The 12,048-nt window shown below is 44.6% G+C and overlaps 1 protein-coding gene across 2 annotated transcripts in view; it reads right to left on the bottom strand.

Moving 5' to 3' along the window:
- The window catches only part of LOC102782851 (cadherin-20-like), a 115,771-nt gene that overhangs the window by 39,301 nt on the left and 64,422 nt on the right, over positions 1-12,048 (bottom strand). Inside the window, exon 1 of one of the 2 annotated variants that reach the window (XM_006799199.3) lies at positions 6,197-6,484. The exons of the other annotated variant lie outside the window; for it this stretch is intronic. The gene's annotated coding sequence lies outside the window, so the exon portion shown is untranslated. Of the gene's footprint in view, positions 1-6,196; positions 6,485-12,048 lie in introns of those variants that run through there. 2 annotated transcript variants of the gene reach the window in all.

Genomic DNA, 12,048 nt, shown 5'->3' with positions numbered 1-12,048 from the left:
CGCAATCTTTCCGTTTTCAAATTTTGGACATGATTTTGGAGGATATCTTCGCAGTAGCGATTGACCGCAAAGTAAAGCTACCGGAAATGTACAACCCCACATCCGGTCTCAAACCAGGAAGTTAGCATTTTCTCGTGCACAGGGTCTATTCCATCTTTTATATACAGGCATTTCATCTTTTATCTCATATTATATAGTCATACAAAAGCCTGCACATTTCATATTACATTAGCCCAAACTTCCCCTAAAAATGTTAAAGCAATGTAAAGTTTTGGAGCCTGGAGGAGATAACAGAAATAATGAAGCACCAGCTCCAGCTTCTTTCCCTCCAGCTCGGGACACAAAACATCAGCAAGTGTAAGCACACTCTTTCTCTTCCTTCCTCCTCTTCCTGTCATGAGGAGAGGTGAGCTCCTTCACACCTCCTGTAAAAGGCCCGGGGGTGTGATGTTCTGAGATTGTAGTGTTTCTGTTAACACCCCTGCTCAGCTCTACTCACACCGTGTTCTACAAGCTCCCGTCAGCGCTGCACACCGTTCATTACAAGTGTGCCGTGTACGTTTTTTTTCTTCTTCCTTCCATATCGCAGGTTTTGAATGCCCCTATGGTGCTGCCTGGTTGCAGGATTTCATGCCTCTAAATACCATCTCCCTCCACATTGCTCTTTTTGACACGAGCATCACAGGAATCCTTAAGATCAGTGAGGTCACGTCTGTGAATTTTTGCAGGAGATGCTTTTTAAGGTATTGATCTGAGTTAATCAATACCTTTTCACATGCAGCGCATGGCACCTACGCTGCCTCTTCCCATCTGCATCCTTTTTTTATGTATTAGGAGGACGGCTGCATCTGCCCGCATCTTCCTGCATTAATGAGCTCAGGGGAAAATAGGCAGATTTAAGGTCTGAAAGTAGAAAAAAGGAAGCGAGGAGGGGAGGGGATAAAAGGAAAAGAAAAGCTAGGAGAGAGGAGGCTGTTAGCAGAAAGTTTGCAGCAACGGAAGAAAGAGAGACTGTTTGACTCATTGGTTGACTCCATTATGTTTTGTAAGAGAGAGTGCATTGTGCTGCTGTGGAGTCCCTGAATCGCCAAACTCAGTTAATCATTGTTGAAGAGGCACAAAAGGCAGGGAAGGGTGGGAGGCGTGGCTGCATTGTCAGCGGGAGGCTGAGCTGTGTGTGTGTGTGTGTGTGTGTGTGTTAAGACAATCCCCGCGAGGGCCGCTTGGCAGGACGACTGACACTTGACCTCGCTGCTCCCCTCTTTTCTGCCTATTCAAGCCGACTGGTTGCCATTATGAAGTCAAATTAGCTCCCAGACCTTCCTCCCCTTTCGGCTCCTCCCCTCAAAGGTCGCAGCTTGCACCCGGGCATTTTGCTCCATTTTGTCGCGCCTAATGAGGTGACATGCTACGTAATTGTGCCGGCAAAACATTCTTCACATCTCCGTTCTGTTAATCTTGTGGCATTTCGCCTGTTTAAGCAAAACGGCAGCTGGTGCGAAACAGCGGATAGAAGGGGACGGGAAGATGAAGGGTTGAGGGGATGAGGAGCTAGGCGGAGGGCGGCGGAGCAATCATATGAAAAAGCTTTGCGAGACTTAAGGCAAAGAGGTATTTTCCCACCGGGCTGAAGCATTCCTCCAAGTGGAAAAATCTGCCTTTGTATTCAAAAGAAAAGTAACAAATCAAAATAGAAAGGAAGCTACAGAAACATCCAATTTGTCCAGTGTTTGTCTTAAAATGAAAGAAAGCGTTGGAAGGAAGGGTTGGAGGAAGAAAACGAGTGACAGTGATTGTCAGAGGGAGCAGCTGGCGTGAGAAAATGATAGACCATATTGTCGTATCATCGTACTCCGAGTCCACCTGCTGCTCCATTAGCTGCGATCTGACAACAACAGACTATATCAAACTGTTCCTGCGTGAGGGAGTGAGCTGAGTGATTTCTTCCAATGGAGGAAAACAAACTGCTGCGGTACGACTGACAGACAGAATCTGTACCTCCACCTGTTCATACTGAGTCACTGCTGCTCGAATACACTCAGAAAGCACCTCCATCCAGGTGAACTAACTGGTGGAACTCATAGGAGTGGGTGTTAAACCCGACTGAGCCATCATAAAGTGAAGAAGTCCCAAAAGTTAGTTACGAGAGGCTTTTGGAGACACGTTTAGGGTCATGTTGGGCTCCATCTTGGGTACTTGTGCAAAGGTTTCAGTGTCAACAGGCAGAAAACAGAGCATGTAAATTTGTACCAGATAAATCTGAGAGGTAAGAAGAGATATGGAGGAACTAGCTGTAATTGAAAACTAGTCCCAGACTCTTTACTGTGAAGGAATGCTTCTGAGGCCTGACCATTGAACTGCTAGCTTCCATCAATGCTGTTTCAATCCAGTTTGAATCAACACACTTTTCAGACAGCTTAGGTTGAGCTGTTTGAAGGCAGAGTTAGAGAGGCAAGGCTGAGATGGTTTGGTTATGTCCAGAGAAGGGATAGTAGATTTATTACACAAAGGAAGTTAAAGATGGAGCTGCATGGAGCAGGAAAAGAGGAAATTAACAGAAGCAGGTGAAGAGGACATCGCTTCACCTCTTTCTAGTCAAAAGTCTTTTAGGGTTCCACAAGAAATCTTTAATAGAAGAATGTATTTGATTCCAGAGAGTTTTACCTTACAGGCCGTGTCCATATGTATTCGGTATTTTGCTAAATCATAGTCTTTTCCATGTTTTGTCCTTTCATCCGAATGTAAGCCGCCTTTTAGGTCACTGAGAACTCTGTAACGGCTGAAGCTTTTCAGAAGCTGAAACTGAAGGTTGTCTCGCTGCCTCAAACGCGAGCGTCTTTAACTCCTTTCATGATGCCAGACTTTATAGGGTTATTATTTGCAGGTTTCTGATTGTTCAACATTTCTATACAGTTAGGGTTATATTTTTCCACCTGTTGCTTTGGCGTGCTCTTGACATTCGTTTTTATTTTCATGTGCACAGAGATTTCTCAAAATGAATAAATAGGATTAAATAAGTTACATTTGTACTTCATGCTACTCTTTTACGAGCATATAAACTGAATGGTACACTGCTGTTGGAGGTAACTCTTTCTTTTTTTCTTTTCTTTTTTTTACCAGTTAACAAACAGTTAAACGATCTAGGTGGAAAAAACTTTGTCTAAAAACTACCTCTGCACTTCTGCATATAGACTAAAAGCTTTTTTTTTTCAGTGAACAGACTTTAAACAATACATATTTATTGTAAATGGCCGCTCTTTGCCCATCTGCAGTACCTTCACAGTACTCCAGGGGGCCACTCTCTGGAAATCACAGCAGTGAAAAGTTTACAGAACAAAAAACAAGCATCTGCATAGCTTTTCTGACACGGATACTGTGCATGACAAAATTTGCGCTAGAGGCTTGCAGATGCTGAGCCCATAGCAACCATACTGAATTGCACGCTTCATTACCTACAAGTAGTTTCAGGAATTACAGACTGCACATTACATGTGTTGTTTCGCGTTGTTTTGTGTTAAATGTTCATCTATATTGATATATAGAATAATATAGTGTTCAGAGAGACACAACAAGCTGCAAAAGCTTATAAAATGTAGTACCGAGCGTGACGGTCACAGTCAAATGTTGCTAAAGTTTCTTCTGGCAACTACACAACACACTGTTCACTTTGACTCAACCCTGTCAAAATAGAAAATACTACACAACTAAGTACAACAAAGCTACTATTTAGTCACTAAGTTAGCACATAGTTGGTTATGCCTGTAGCAAAGCTCGGGGAGCATAACATTCCAAGTTTGGAACCTCATTAATTTTTAAAGGGAAAGTTCCAAAAAGTTAACTTGTTATAATTTCTAAAACATTTATGGGATCTAAACTTTACATTATGTAAAAAACAAGCAATGTTAAAAACATTTCGAAAGTCATCTTTTTCATTTTTCATATATTTGTTTATTTTATAGGCCAGTTATTCGTCGATAATAAAAACGAGGTGGCTAATTTGATTTTAAATGCTATTAAATACGTTCCAGAAACGTTTCAATTCTTCAAAGCCGTTACTTTGTGAGGTTACCAGGGGCCAGCTCAGTGTGTGGCACATTAGTATGGGTTCACCCTGTTCAAGTGTTATGTGGAGCATTATTAAGTGTTAATTTCACAGTGGCCATGTCTTTGCTCCACTCACCTCAGCTTTAAAAAGAGGCCTCCCAGACTGTGGAGAAAGGTTCTTAAAAACTGGGTGGACCCATGAAAAAGGGATCCACCCACCCCGGCAGGGCAAAACGTCACGGCCAATTTGTTAACCACAATTGATTTTGCACGGTGAAGAGCGATGGTCATGTGGAAGGTCTGAATATCTCCGACCCGGGCGAGGTTGCTGCCTCGATGCACTTTTTTGAGATGCAGAAGCCCCGGCATGAGAAAGTGTCTTTCACTAAGCCGAACACAATAAGCCGAGCGGCTGCTGTTACAAAATGCAGAAGGGCTTTCTGAATCTAATTTCCCTTCCAGGGCGAGCGTGACGGGCTGCATTCCCTATAGAAGTGTCGTTTTTTGTATATTTCTGAATGTTTATTTACTTATTTACGTGTAATTAAACGGAGACTCGGCTGCTGCGTGCGCTAACTTTTAATAAACAGGCCTTTACTTCAGCGTGGCCTCTGGTGTGGTTTGTGTGTGGATAAAGCTGACCGCTTCTTGTGGTTTCTATACCGTCACTGCCTGGAGCAAAGACCCAGTTTCCTGAGCTGGCTCACAGGGCGAGCCTTCAAAGGCAGCATCGAGCTAAGGGGGGGGGGGGGGGGGGTGTGTGCAATCTGGCCGAACTCTCTCAAGATCACACAGTTGTTTGTATGCTGGTATGAATATAAGTTCACAGCACGCCTGTGTGTGTGTGCCCATCAGGCTGCTACCCTGTATTCGCCTTCCTTCCTCCAACCTTGGACCCCCTCAGGACACAGATGCTGGCGTGGGCCCGGCTTTGAACCTGCTCCTTTAATTGCGGGATGCTCGGCCCGTGCAGCTGTGCACGCCGCCACCGCTGCGCCGCAACGAGCGTCTCCCTCCCTGCGGCTCGTTTACTGTAAGGTGTTTTTAATTACTCCGCCCTCCCTCCAAACTCTGCTTCTCTTTGTGTTCTGGCTGAGCTTCAGATGTTTGGTAACAAAAATAATCCATTCACCCTTTCATCATTCTTCCCTCTTTTTCAACATCTGTGCTCGTGCACCGCTCCCGCTTATTTTTAACTTTCCATAAAGCTCTTTCATTCCATCTCTACTGTAGTTTTGGCCTCTATCTCCTCCTCCGATGCACATTCAGTTCATTCATCGCTCAGTAGAGGCCATAAAAGGAGCCTTGTCATTTATTGAGAAATTAAATCACACAAACTGGCATTCATCCCGGGCACTGGTGCATGGAAATGATGTCACAGTTCATAAGCGTCATCTGGAAAAGTTTGCAATCAGTGTCACAAATTAAACCGCGGCGTCTTGGGGACGGATCCTTTCAAATTAGCAGCTGGAGAAGCCCCCGCTCCTCGTTAGGCCCATTTCCTGTGCTGGAAATGTAATTTGAGAAACCTGAACGGTGTTGTGAATATGGATTCCAGCGCTCAATGCTCATCTTTCAGAGAATCCTGCTTCTGATAAAGCCGGTCAGCTCCTGCGAGGACGCACCTGCCAATCTGGTATCTTATTTGTGGGCCTTACAAGAGAGGCGATAGCTTAATGGGTTTGATAGCGGGGAGAAAAAAAAAAAAGCCCTCATCTTGAGAAACTAGAACCTCGACTCAGGCTGTCGAATGAGGTCTGAATGCCAAGCAGTGGTCCTTTAAAAGCAGATAGGCATTCCTCTCCTTCGGCGTGACTTGTTTGAAGCAGCGACAGCGCAGACGTGCTGAGAATTGGAGCTACGGAAAGTTTGTTGTGCCCCCTCCTCTGCTAAAAAAAAATACTCACCACGACCTACTTTTGACAGCCACATGTGTGTTTCTCTAAGCACTCCCTATTAATTAATGCATACCAAAAGAAATCCCAACTATTGATCGGAGGGTGCAGTTACTGCTGAGGAATCCCCAGTGGCACTTACACCATCCCTAACTGTACCCTGTTTACAGCTTGAAAGTGTTACAGTTCAAAACGTGACCGGTGAAAGACACACGCACACATACACACACACACGCACACTAAAATCTATGCCTTACCTTTTTAACTTTATTCCTCCGTCTGCTCTTTGTTCTTCTTTTCCCTGCGCGCTTGCTAAATTTGCCTTGTAAAAGTTGCGAGAGCTTTTGCCTGCAGTGAATCAGCTTCCCTAAAGTCACCCTGAGTCCACACTCCGTCTCTCACTGGCCTCTTTGTAAAGTTTCCCTTCTCTCCATCTGTATATATAAATAAATATAGATCTTCTGGTGCTGCCTGTGTACTCCGTCTCCACTGCTTTCTGCCGCTCATGCCTGTCTGCACACTCTCATCCCGGGTGTTGCTTATCTGGGAACCCAATCAGACTAAAGGACCAATTGTCCCTCTCTTTACAATCAGTGGGACGACCTCCCCCCAGCTCCAGCGTAATCCAGCAATCTACAACCTTGGTCAGTGGGTAGAGAAGAGGTGGAGAAAGAGGACGGGAGCGGTGGGGGCTCTGAGAGCAGGACGGGGGTGAAATTACAGCGGGAGGGGGTGCAAAATCAAGCGAGCAAAGGATGAAGGAATGAGACGAGAGAGGCATGAGGTAGGTGGTAGATAGTATGCTGCGGAGGGGCGTGCAACCCATTTCATTTCGGGGTATTTGCAAGTGAATAAAGTGGCCAGTGTGGAGTGGAACAACATGGGCTGAGTGTGGCAACTGGCAGGGGCGCAAGATCACCGACTAGAAGCAGAAAAAGGACGGAGGACAAAGAGGAAAATGCCGGCAAACCTGCCCTAATGCATTTTAATGAGCCGGTGTTGTACACCGCTGGATCTGTAGAGGGATTTACGGGCATGAAAGATGAAGCTTTACACTGCATTATATTCCGCCGCTCGCCCGGTCAGAATCAAAGCAATTAGTTTTCCAAATTGGCAAAAAGAGCCCGAAAAAAATCAGGCGCACACCAATACACACAATAAGCGCGGCGGAAGATTAGTCATGGTCACGGAGATCTGATCCCTGTTTAGCGCCGACGGAGAGAAAATAGCAGCGTTTCATTTAAGCAATCATGGAATTAATGCAGAGGTTCTCGGAGTCGAGTCTCTTGCATATTTCTCCTCAGGAGGAGGACAGCGAAAGTGAAATCATATTGGAGATGTACTCAACCATGTTTAAACAGAAATGAGAATATATTGCACAGAAAGTGTTCTAGGCAGCTGCTTGGCTTCCTGTTTCCCTCTTTCATTACACAGTTTGAACTGTTTACATATTGTATTTACAGACAAAGTAAAGTGATGGAGCAAAGTTTATCCACTGTTCCCTCTGGGGCAACTTTGCTCTTTTTTTTCCACTCGACAGCCCTTTGACTCTCCTTAATCTTCCTGACAGAGTAATTTGGTGTGTTGTACAGCTCTAAAAATACAGATGAAGGCTGTTGTCACCCACCGAGCCAGATGGTCAAAAGGTTGCACTTCTCCATCGGTTCAATATGTTTTTTCTCTCTCCCACTCTGTCCCTTTCAATATGTCTTCTTTCTCATTTGGCAGGTCATTCTTCTTCACCACCGACCCCTCTCCCCTCCTTTGCTGCCCTCCCCGTCGTCTTTGTCTCTTTGAAGACCTGACTGGTTAGCGCCCCGGCCAATCTGTTAGCGAATGCTTGACTGGACCCCCGGAAAAAAGGCAGGGGCTCCCTCTTTGTTGGAGAGGGTGGCATTCAGGCACACTGAACAACACCTTCCATCACTGTGGCAGAGCAGAGGATAATAATTGGCAGAACAAATTGAACCTATAGGACTTATGGAAGGGCCTCTGTCTGTGTTGGTGGACGTCTGGAGAACAAGTCCCTTTGGGCACCCGTCACAATGGCCCAGAGCTGCTGTTTAAATAGATTGGATACAGCTATGTTCTGCATGTTGCCAGACTTTGGTTCTGTTGTGATATGCGGGATGTTATAAGGATACGCTGCTTTTCATGCGTCGGATAAAGTACGCCTTCTCTAAACGTTTTTAAAAGCCGTGACTTGTCGTGTCACCTCAGTGCACCTTTTGCCACAACTTACAACAAACGGAGGCGTCCGTGAGGAAAGCGGATGTCATGGTTGTTAGAAGGTTTTGGTACCACACCACTAATCGCTTTATTGATTGTTTTTCCGTCGTTCGCCAATCTTTAGAGAAGCAACTCAAAACAAAGCTGCATTATTGATCCCCCCTTTTGTTGCACCTTAAATTATTTTCATTTGCTAGTTCGGTGTAACACAGTCCACATTGTATCTATGATTGATAAATGTAATTTTCTTACACACAATGACATGAAACAGTCACGCTAGCTTTGTTCTTGATTACAACATTTTACAGTCAACTCACTGATGTTGCAATGAGTGACGACCCCCCAAAATTATAAAATGCAGTTCATCCATTGGCCACCAGGAGCTGCTTTCAAAAGTGAGTCAACCCCTGACACCTATGCTAGCTAATATTCCACTATAAAAAAACCTTCTGGGGTGATGTTCTTATTCATCCAGTTTAAATCTGATCAAGTATTAAAGGTATGCAACATAAAGCCCCGTCCACACTGGAAGCTGTTTGCTTGCTGCGCATCACTTTGTATCTAATGGCTGGTCTGCAGGCTCCATCTCTCATGTATAGGGATGGGTATCGTTTAGGTTTTATCTGATACCGGTGCCAAACCGGTACTTTTGAAACGGTGCTGGTGCTTAAACGGTGCTCAAACCAGTGCTTAAAGAATGGAGAACACAAAATTGGTCCAAAAACCTCTCATGTTCAGCTGTTTTTTGGTAAAAAGATAACAATGTTAGCCTTTACTGCAGCTATGGGGCATATATGGTATCACTCTTGGCTGGAAGCAGTGCTTAATCAATGGAAAAAACACCAACTTTGTCCAAAAACCTCTCATGTTTAACTGTTTTCCACTTTTTCTTTGGTCATTTTAGCCTTTTTGGCCAGGGTGAAGGGAGTATCTGCCATCAAACAAGAAAACAGCCGCATGTAACTACTACGGTGTTTGCTAGTTCACCTTACATGCATTAATGTAATAACGTGGTTAGCCTACTCAACGTAAATTACACACGAGCAACATTAAGCTACTCACGCAGAGAAGAACGGCTGCTGCTGCATCATCATCCTCATCATTTCTGCTACACTGGCAGGGCTCCGGGTCCGATAACAGGCACCACACCCGCAGTAGATGTGCTCGGTGTGAGGTCTCGCAGCAAGCTATCAAATACGGCGCATTTCTCGGCTTTAAAAAAAACGCTATGCGTCGCCAGGTGTTTCATCGGATTTGAGGAGTTACCTCCTTTGACAGTATCACAGTATCAGCTTAAAGCACTTGTTGCAGGCTGCTGAGTTTGCATATTTTGCTGTGAAGTACAGCCATACTTTTGACCACTTCGCCTTGGGCGTTTTTAATCTGTAGCTCTGCTCTAAAAGAACATACGTACCTGGACCCGCCTACTATCCTCGGAAACGTAAAATGATTGGCTAGAATCTAAAGTGTATCACAGCTCAGGAAAAAAAAGCACCGAAATGTGCGCTGCTTTTCGGTCTGGTTACTACCGTTTATGTCAGAACCGGTGCCATCATGGCACCGGATACCGGTACCCATCCCTACTCATGTATTTACCACGCGGTCACATGTCGCACTTCATGTTTCTGTAATTATTGTGCAAACAAGAAAATAACTAAATATATTAGATATTACAAGAAGATATTATGAGCACTCACGGGATAGTGATTAGGTTGACTGCAATTGAATTTACAACCTACCAGTTTGTTGTGTTGGGCGCACTGGCCTGCACAGCCCACAAACGCCACATTGTGACGACACAAAACAACCAAAATAAATAAATAAATAAAACTAAATTTCTCTAAGTTGAAAATGACTGTTTGGTTTCAATAGTGATCTATTAGAGAAAGGGTTGGAGCCATAGGAGGTTCTTTTTGTTGCTTTAGTAAAAGTGCTCTCCAGGGGAAATTGGCTGCATCCATCTCTCCGACTGCATCCACGTAGCACTATCTTTTGTGTAAGCTGAAGAGCTCTGAAAACAACTTTTCAGATAGACCAAATATTGTTTCTTAGAAAAAGGATTGGGTTGGCTGGGAGACAGATATTCACAAGGCCACCCTTCTAAGGGAAAGTAGAGAAACCTACACTTAATAAACCCCAGTCTTCCACATTCAAATGGCTCTCAATACTGCCATGCTTCAGAGAGCCGATTAAAAATAATGACAAAGCTAAGGTCCAAAAGAAGTGATGGAAAAAAAACCATCCCGGGAAGGTAAAACCCGGCTTCTTTACTCTCACTTATCATGTAACAGCTTTCAGGCGGAATAACCTAAACAAAATTCAGCCAGTCTCACTCAGCGTATCGCTTTGCCACCACAACCACCACAAGGAGAAAGCATGAAAGAGGGTTAGGTTTCAGAAGAACAAGATGAGAGAGCTCCAGAGAGAGGGAGCAAAGCCTCCATGTCATCTAAGATAAGAGGAGCAGCTCTCTTCCCTTCTGCCCGAGATTAGAAATGGCATGGAGCAGAACAAGCCTGAGTACAAAGAGCTCTTCTGTGTCTTTGGGGTGCACAGTCAAGCCTTTTCATGTCTGATTTTGGCTACGGGTCGAAACAAAGGGAAATTAGACGGGGAAGTCATTGTGTCTTTGTAGAGAGAGAGACACACACACATGTGAAGGTTGATTTGTGTACGTAAGCCAAGTTGCGGTAACCTTTACAGTAATTGGTAGAAAAGACAAAAATAAGATGTTTGGCCTTAATTGTGAGGCATCAGAATTGGCATGGGGTTGAAAGAGTGAACCGTGACATTAAGTGCCTGCCTGGCTTCATCTGGCTTCCTGCTTCTCGTGCTATTGTCTCAGATAAGCTGCCTCTTTCCAGATCCCATTTTCCCGGTGACCTTTTCACCATTTCCCCCTCTCGTGTCTGAGCTACGCCACCTCAGCAGGGTATTGACTTTCACTCCACCGTGTTAAACTTCGCCATCCGTGTACGCCTTGTTGCCGAGCCTCCGCTGTGACAAGAGGCGGCATTCTGTTTGGGATAAAAGGCTCCCCGGGCTGTTTGATGCGGTATTCCAGCGGGAATAGGCAGCGACTTGGCCTTGATGAGCTGACAGGAGCTGAGGAGACGTGGGGGCCTCGAAGCAGCAGGACCACAAACCTCAGGAACTGTGTGTCTTGCTCTGATATTTACCCCTCCCTGTTCTGTCATTCCCCATAACCCCTACTCTGCGCTCTGTCCCTGTGACCCTGTCTGCGAGGCTCAATTTGAAAGACTGGAGCAACTTTTTGAAGTAGGAATTAAGGATGAGCACATGCGTTGTGACTGATGCAAGCAACAAACGCGAATGCGTGCAGAACATGAAATGCCTGAATTATGAATGTATTCAGTCTGCAATGCTACTCCTGCTTAATTATTTACACGAAGCCAACAAAATGAATATAGAAAGAAGAAAGGAATACATGCTTCTTCAAATGTAAAATAGCATCCTGTTCAACAGTATTTTAAATCACACACTGGCAGCATCTGGTAACTTTTGCATAAGCATAAAAAATATTTTCTTCAGGACTTAGTGGAAGTAATAGACACACATCTGTGGTTAAAAAATTCTCATGACGCTGATATAAGCATGTTTGACTGAGTCTGAGTCCTTATCTCCCCTTCCTAGAGTAAACAAAATAACAATTAGGTTGAGTGTGCGCGCTCCATTACATGTTAGGTATGCCAGAGGCAGCGACACACATGACAAATGCCTTCTTTTGTAGGTTTCTGTGTGTTTGTAGTTCCACACTGATCCACTGATCAGAGAAAAAGAAACAGTTCAGCGGGGGTTTAAACAACACCATCCGCCACTTTCTTCCACCTTGAAACAAACTCGGCTTAACATAGGGGTT

This window comes from Neolamprologus brichardi, chromosome 9 (genome assembly GCF_056152115.1).
Source record: "Neolamprologus brichardi isolate AB-2024 chromosome 9, ASM5615211v1, whole genome shotgun sequence".
In the NCBI taxonomy this organism is placed as follows: domain Eukaryota; kingdom Metazoa; phylum Chordata; class Actinopteri; order Cichliformes; family Cichlidae; genus Neolamprologus; species Neolamprologus brichardi.
The sequence above is the reverse complement of the archived record's forward strand: the minus strand, read 5'-3'. Positions and strand labels throughout refer to the sequence as shown.